General features: G+C 48.1%; 1 pseudogene; it reads left to right on the plus strand.

The window, feature by feature from the left end:
* Positions 1–992: 992 nt before the first annotated feature.
* On the plus strand, positions 993–7362 carry LOC136515009 (F-box protein At5g49610-like; annotated as a pseudogene).
* Positions 7363–8525: the final 1163 nt, after the last annotated feature.

The following is an 8525-nucleotide window of genomic DNA, read 5'->3' on the forward strand; positions in this document are numbered from 1 at the left end:
CGCTGAAAACTGCCCAGAGGTAAAATAGACGGTTTTAGAAAGTTCAGGGGGTAAAACAGACGGTTTCATAGTGGGGGGTGAAGTAGACCAAGTATGAAAGGTGGGGGGTTAAGTAGACTTTTTCCTATCTTAACATATGCAGGATGAGCTCAAGGCTAGTTGATTTGACTGCTACGGATGGTTTGTAGAATTTGTAGTGTGATGTTGAATTTTTATGGTGGGTCCCAATTTTTTTCAGGCTTTACTTCCTCGCTGTGGAAGGCCTTACAAGGTCATATTATTTTCCTTCAGTTTTTAGATGCGTAATGACACGTCAAAGCACGGCATGGCTTGAAAGTTAATTTTTGAGCTCATTAGCCCACCACACCAAGTTGTTGCAGAGCGTCCTTCATTATGCACACATCTTTGTCAGTAAACAACCAAGGGGTGCAAATAGCCAAACAGTTTCAAAATCAATTTTGAGCTGGATTATGGCCTAATGGACTCTTTAACTCCATAGTAATGGAGTAGTAGCGACTGTAAGCAACTGTGTCCCATTATTTCTGGAATTGGATTGTAAAAGTTGTATATCATTTTTTTCATCTAAACAAACAGCTACATATCATGGACTATAGCGTTTCTGAAAGACCAAAATGTTTGAGGAATATATCGACACTCGACATTTTTCACTACTGTGTTGCTGTTGACGTAACCTGCAGCTCTCTACACTGAAGATCCTGGTGTATTTGGTGTTGATTGTCCGGAGACCGGAATACAAAAATCTTGTCTTTTTCTAAAAAATTGGTGCTTGGTGTTGAACTGTTGATAGAGGGCCAGAATCAGGCAGCCAAGTGAGATTTTCTTCCCCTCCCTAACCTCTAAATCTTTGAACTGCCATAAAACCGTTCGCCCCTCCATCAACTGTTCCTGATGCCGTGATTCTCACTCACCCGCCATAGTGCTGTGCTGCTGCTGCAGGTCGGATCCCCACCACCGCCCTCAAAGGCCACGGGATGGAGGTGAGGTGTACCTCCAGCAAGAACCCGCGCGTGGTGAGGCTGCCCGACGAGCTGGTCACCGAGATCCTCGCGCGGGTGCCCTACCGTTCACTCTGCCAGTTCAAGTGCGTCTCCCGGTCATGGCGGCGGGGCCTCAGCTCCGAGCCCGCCGTCCTCCGCATGTGCCCCCAGACCCTGGCTGGCTTCTTCTTCCACACCATTCCCCCCGGCCGCTCTTGGTACGTCCGCCACTTCGTCAACGCGTCGGGGAGAGGCCCGCCCATGGTCGACCCTTCCCTGTCGTTCTTGCCCCCCGGCTACTCCGACACCGGCTTCCTCGACTGCTGCAATGGACTTCTGCTGTGCAAACGCTGTTGTCACCAACGTTTGTAATCGTGGCAAGTTATCTTTTCATGTTTTAGATGCATGTAATAGGTTCATTTCAGTTGTGAACAGTTTGTAACATCGTGTAGAATCTTAGGTGCATGGTGATTGCACACGTGCACGCTAGGACCGCGTCTTCAGGCGCCTCCCCGCCATGGCTGGCACGCCGTGCATGTCGCACGGGTGACCGGAATTCACGGCACACCGTGCAGCGCCCAATCGTGGCGGGGGGAGTGGATCAGAGCCTAGAAAGGCCAAGTTGAATGCATCAAACAAGCTGCGCCATTCGCAGTGAAAAACTGCTCGCTCTCTCTCGTGTTCGTGTGCTCACGCCATCGGTAGGATTTTAGTCGCCGCGGTCACCACCGCCCGGTGCCGCGACGTGCCGAGCCTCTTACCGGAGATCGGTTCCAACATTCTGGTACCAGAGCCTTGTTTATGCAATACGACGGTTCTGTGAGCCCACCGAGAGAGCCACTGAGAAAGAAGTTCGTCATCCCCTCGCGAACGCCACCACCGACCACCATGGGCGACGCTGGGAGCTCCAACAGCGGCGGTGTCAAGGAGAGTTCTCTCCTATGGCCGATGCTCACCACCGACAACTACACCGAATGGGCGATGCTGATGCAGTGCAACTACGAGGCGCTCGAGATCTGGGGGGTGATCGACCCAGGTACCGGCGTCAAGCGCGCGTAGGATCTACAGGCGATGAGCGCGCTCCTGCGCTCAGTCCCGAAGGAGATGTGGCAGTCATTGGGAAGAAAGGCGACGGTGAAGGAGGCGTGGGAGGCGGTGAGGACGATGCGGATCGGCGCTGATCGAGTCAAGGAGGTGAACGCCCAGAGGCTCTTGAAGGAATTCGAGAACATCGCCTTCAAAGAGGGCGAATCCATCGACGACTTCGGCATGCGCATCACCAACCTCGTCGGCAACCTGAAAACCCTGGGTGAGAACATCGATGATGTCCGCGTAGTGAAGAAATTTCTTCGCGTGGTGCCGCCTCGCTTCACGTAGGTGGTGGTTTCCATCGAAATGTTCTGTGACCTGAAGAATCTGACCGTGGAGGAGCTGATCGGGAGGTTGCACGTGGCGGAGGAGCGGTTCGATGACAAGACCGAACACGTCACTGACAAGATGGGTCGGCTGCTCCTCGCCGAGGACGACTGGATCGAGAAGCACAAACATCGCTTCCAATCCGGGTTCAAGCTCGGAGGAAGCGGTGCGGGCGGCGGCGCTCCAAAGCACAAGGCGGCGGCATGCACTGGCGGCGGTGCCTCGAAGCAGGTCAAGTTGACCTCCGAGGGCACGCCGCGACGCAAAGGCCGCTGCCGCAACTGTGGCATCTATGGCCACTGGGAGCAGGATTGTAAGCGCCCTAAGAAAGACAAGAAGAATGATCAGGCTCAGCCGGAGGCAAACGTGGCCATCGGCGGCGCTGATCAGCCGGGCGCGCTGGTGCTGGCCACATGCGACGTCGTGCACGGGTCATCTCAGTGCGTTCACTTGATGGAGGAGAAGGTCGTGCCGGTGGACGTCCCTGATGGCGTCTGGGTGCTTGACACCGGCGCCAGCAACCACATGACAGGATCACTGTCAATGCTGACACAGCTTGACAGAGGTGTGCAAGGGACAGTCAAGTTTGGTGATGGCTCCACCGTCAAAATCAAAGGTATGGGTTCAGTAGTTATGCAAGATCGAAACAAGGGTCACAAAGTTCTTACTGAAGTTTACTACATACCTGAGTTAAAAAGCAACATTGTTAGTTTGGGTCAATTGGAAGAAAAGGGTTTTAAGTATGTGGGAGAGAATGGGAGATTATGTGTTTATGATCAGGAACATACACTGTTGATTTCTGCTCCTAGAGTTGGTAACAGGCTGTACTTGGCTAAGTTTGGATTGGTTCCACCAATTTGTTTACTAGCACAGTCTGAAGATGTGTCTTGGGATTGGCATGCTAGATATGGGCATATCAATTTCAGATCCTTGAGTGATCTCAGTGCAAAGGGCATGGTTGAGGGACTGGCAACTGTTAGGGGAGTAGAGAAGGTGTGTGATGGGTGTGTTCTTGGAAAACAACATAGGAAACCTTTTCCACATGTGTCAAGTTTCAGAGCAAACAAAGGCTTAGAGCTAGTGCACACAGATCTTTGTGGGCAAATTACTCCAAAAAGCATAGGGGGTGCCTCATATTTTCTGCTAATAGTTGATGACTATAGTAGATACATGTGGGTTGAGATGCTAAGAAGCAAAGATCAGGCTCTAGAAAGCTTCAAGAAGGTCATTGCTAGAGCTGAAAATGAATCTGGTGCAAAGCTAAAAGCCCTGAGAATAGATAGAGGAGGAGAGTTTACTTCCAATCTGTTCTTTGTCTTTTGCAGTGAAGGAGGGATAAAAACACTACACCACCACCCCATATACTCCACAGCAGAATGGAGTGGTGGAGAGAAGAAACCAATCAGTTGTTGAGATGGCTAGGTGTCTGTTGAAAACTATGAAAGTCCCATCAGTATTCTGGGGAGAGGCAGTGAGAACTGCAGTTTATCTGTTAAACAGGTCACCCACAAAGGCTCTGAACAACATAACTCCTTTTGAAGCTTGGCATGGTGTGAAACCCAAGGTCAGTCACTTGAAAATATTTGGTTGTGTGGCACATGTAAAGCTGGTTGGTCCTGGCATAAGCAAATTGTCTGACAGATCTAGAAGAACGGTCTTTATAGGCTATGAGTCAGGCACTAAGGGCTATAGGCTCTTTGATCCCTCTACCAACAGGTTGGTGGTGAGTAGGGATGTGATTTTTGATGAAAAAATGCCCTGGGAATGGAACAACTAGATGTGCAACTCAGATCAACAAGAGACGGACACCTTCATTGTGTAGTATGATCTGCCTGACCAAAATCCGACAATAGAAGCAGTGACTGAATAGCCAGCTAGTCTAGGTGCAGGGACAGAAGCTAGTAACTCTGCAGGATTGGGGAGTGGTGTAGGTAACAATGACTCACCACTATCTCAAAACACTCCAGGATCTATTGCAGCCCCAAACATCAATTATGCAACACCACCTAGTCAGCATTCTGAAAATACATTTGGAGGACCACTGAGATTCAGAACTCTCTCTGATCTCCTAGATTCCACTGATGAAATGCAAGATTATGAATACAGTGGTATCTGTTTATTGGCTGCTGATGAACCAGGTGGGGTGGAAGATGCCCTGGAGGAAGATTGCTGGGTCAAGGCTATGAATTCTGAGTTGAAGTCAATACATGATAACAACACTTGGCATTACACTAATCTGCCTAAAGGTCACAAGGCAATAGGTTTAAAGTGGGTATACAAGGTAAAAAGGGATCCTGAGGGGAATGTTGTCAAGCATAAAGCAAGACTTGTTGCAAAGGGATATGCTTAGAGACATGGAGTGGATTATGAGGAGGTTTTTGCTCCTGTTGCTAGGCTAGAAACTGTCAGACTGATTCTAGCTCTAGCTGCCAGTGGGAAGTGGGAAGTACACCACATGGATGTCAAATCAGCTTTTCTCAATGGTGAGTTGCAGGAGGAGGTGTATGTTAAACAACCTCCAGGTTTTGAAAACCCAAGATATCCAGGCAAAGTACTGAAGTTGTAGAAGGCACTCTATGGCCTCAAACAGGCACCTAGGGCCTGGAATGCAAAACTGGACCAAGAATTGATCAGATTGGGGTTCTGCAGGAGTGAGGAGGAGCATGCAGTCTATAAGAGGGGCAATGGTGACTCACTGTTGTTGCTGGGAGTGTATGTTGATGACCTCATCATTTGTGGGCCAAACAACAAGTACATTGTTGAATTCAAACAACAGATGTGCAGAACCTTCAGTATGAGTGATTTAGGGTTACTCAGTTACTACTTGGGCATAGAAGTCAAGCAAAAACCTGGTGAGATTACTCTATGTCAGAAAGCATATGCAGCAAGAATCATTGATCAATGTGGTATGACTGGGTGTAACCCTGTAGATACTCCAATGGAGCAAAATTGCAAACTAGTACCTGGGAGACCTGACATGGCTAAAGATGTGACCAAATTCAGGAGTTTAGTGGGGAGCCTAAGATACTTAGTGAACACTAGGCCAGACATCTCCTATTCTGTTGGTATGGTGAGCAGATATATGGAGTGTCCAACCACTGAACACTGGGCTGCTGTCAAAAGGATCGTCAGATACTTGGCAGGCACCACTGAATATGGTTGCAGATATACCACTAGCTCATTCACAAACCTGAAACTGTTAGGATACTCTGACAGTGATCATGCTGGTGACCTGGAGAAGAGAAAGAGCACATCTGGTGTGGTGTTCTTCTTGAATGGCAATGTGGTGACTTGGACATCACAAAAGCAAAGGGTTGTGGCATTATCAAGCTGTGAAGCTGAATACATTGCAGCAGCTTCAGCAGCTTGCCAAGGTGTTTGGTTGACCAGACTCATTTCAGATCTGACAGGTGAGAGGCTGCAGAAATTCAAGCTGTTGATGGATAACAAGTCGGCCTTAGAGCTGAGCAAAAATCCTGTCTATCATGAGAGAAGCAAACATATCGACACACGCTACCATTTCATCAGGGAGTGTGTCAGTGATGGAATTGCAGAAGTTGAACACATTGGCACTGACAGGCAACTGGCAGACATTCTAACGAAGTCACTTGGGAGGATCAAATTCGTGGAGATGCGCTACAAGCTGGGTGTCAATGTTGTTGCTCACGATTAAGGGGGTGAAATGTTGTCACCAACGTTTGTAATCGTGGCAAGTTATCTTTTCATGTTTTAGATGCATGTAATAGGTTCATTTCAGTTGTGAACAGTTTGTAACATCGCGTAGAATCTTAGGTGCATGGTGATTGCACACGTGCACGCTAGGACCGCGTCTTCAGGCGCCTCCCCGCCATGGCTGGCACGCCATGCATGTCGCACGGGTGACCAGAATTCACGGCACACCGTGCAGCGCCCAATCGTGGCGGGGGGAGCGGATCAGAGCCTAGAAAGGCAAGTTGAATGCATCAAACAAGCTGCGCCATTCGCAGTGAAAAACTGCTCGCTCTCTCTCGTGTTCGTGTGCTCACGCCATCGGTAGGATTTTAGTCGCCGCGGTCACCACCGGCCGGTGCCGCGACGTGCCGAGCCTCTTACCGGAGATCGGTTCCAACAAACGCGACGATATCCACCCCCAGCCCCAAGCCGCATATAGCTACTTCGTCTGTAATCCGGCAACGGAGAAGTGGATGGGTTTGCCGGACCCAAAAGTGCCGGTGAAAATGTACTGTCTCCGCATCTTCCGCTTGGGTTTCGATCCAGCCGTGTCCTCCCACTTCAGAGTGTTCATGCTCGAGAGTGACCCACGCCCCCTAATAACTTGGGATCATCAAGTGACGACAGGAGTGGAGATCTTCTCGTCGGAGACTGGAGCGTGGTCGTACAGGCAGAGCGAGTGGGGTGACCGGGCCGTGGTAGGCTGGGGCTCCGTCTTCTTCAACAAAACCCTGCATCTCACAAGCCCTGGTTCCTTGTCGTTGCTCACGGTGGACATGGACGGGAGGGCTTGGGGGAAAATCAACACTCCACATGATTTTTGCTTCATTGGGGTCTCTCAAGGACGCGTGCATGCTGTGCAGATAAGGAACCATCGACGTGACGACGAGTCTATCGGTATCTGGGTTCTTGAGGATTATGCAGGACAACGATGGACCCTGAAGCATGCAGTCAATGCGATGCAGATGTTTGGAGCACGCCCTAGAAGCTTTGGGGACTCTTACTCCTTCCTGGTGCATGCAGTTCAAATGGCTTGATCTTCCTGACTGCAGGCAAGCTAAGAAGCTTCATGTCTTACGACACGGATAAGAAGAAAGTGCGTTTTATCTGGACTCTTGGAGCGAGCAATCTGTCCGCACACCCTTACGTGCCTTGCTTCTCAGATTGGCCGTTAGAAGGACATTAAAGTTATCATCACAGAGATGAACTGTATCTGTATGTATGCAAGCCTTCCGAGTTTCGATGTGTACCTGTACTGTCTACTGCCTAACTATTGGAATGAAGAATGAACCTACTTTGGTAGTCTATTTGTTTTCTATGAGGAAAATTTGGTTACTCTATGCATTTGCTTTCATCTATAGATTGCTCTGAATGTCTTTTTAGATTCCTGTATGGAGTAATTTGCAATTTGCCCTCAAAGTTGGTGGCTTATGCCTTATGGCCAGCCCGCCTGTCTGTTTGATTAGCAGTACATCTGTACATGCTATCTGTGCAGCAGGTACTGGCTTTGACCCAAGTCTCTCCACACACACACACCCCATCCGTCAGCCACCACTAATTCCACGTATTTTGAGACGGAGTCTGTCTAGCCAACAACTATATATTTCAATAAAAGATAACATACAGTTGTTTGCTAGCTACAAAACACACAATTTGTAACAGAGCAAAAAACCATATGTTTTAGCATAGGCTAGCACATGGTTGTTAGTTGCTTGCATAACACATGATTTCCAAGAGAGAAGAAACCATGTGTTTTAACACAAGGTAACACACGTTTTTAAGGAAGGGCCACTTAGAGAAAATCTGTTATAATTCCTGTACAACCAAAGTTAGCCCATTAACTAAAATAACAAAATGATCCATTTAACAGCAGCAGCCCATAAGAGAAGCCCAAAACCATGAATACATATGAATATAACTAAAATTATAAATTGGTCCATTTAACAGTAGCGGCCCATAACAAAAGCCTAAAACCATGAATACATAAGAATATAAAGACTTGGGAGAGAAGCCAACCAGAAATAGATCTACGTGGGGAAGCCTCTGCTTTGCTCACGCAGAGCAGGGGAAATGGGGAGACATCAGATTGCAAAGAAGAACAGGAAATTTTAAGAAGAAGAACTAGAAGACTGATCCATACCTCAATAAAGGTTAGTATTCCAATCTTTTGAATCTACTTTCTGAAAAAGCAACAAAAAACAATAGCAACTCAGATCAAAGATTAGGAGAATGTAGATCCATGGAAAAAAACATCACGTAGATCTGGAACAGACCAGCCACATTGCTTCTGGTAGATCTCTTCAAATAACACATTGAAAGACCTGAATCTGATAGCACCACAGGAAGAAACAAAAAACATGACAATACTTCACAACTTGTACAAGAAAGCAATCCTCAAAT

This window comes from Miscanthus floridulus, chromosome 17, assembly GCF_019320115.1.
Source record: "Miscanthus floridulus cultivar M001 chromosome 17, ASM1932011v1, whole genome shotgun sequence".
NCBI lineage: Eukaryota > Viridiplantae > Streptophyta > Magnoliopsida > Poales > Poaceae > Miscanthus > Miscanthus floridulus.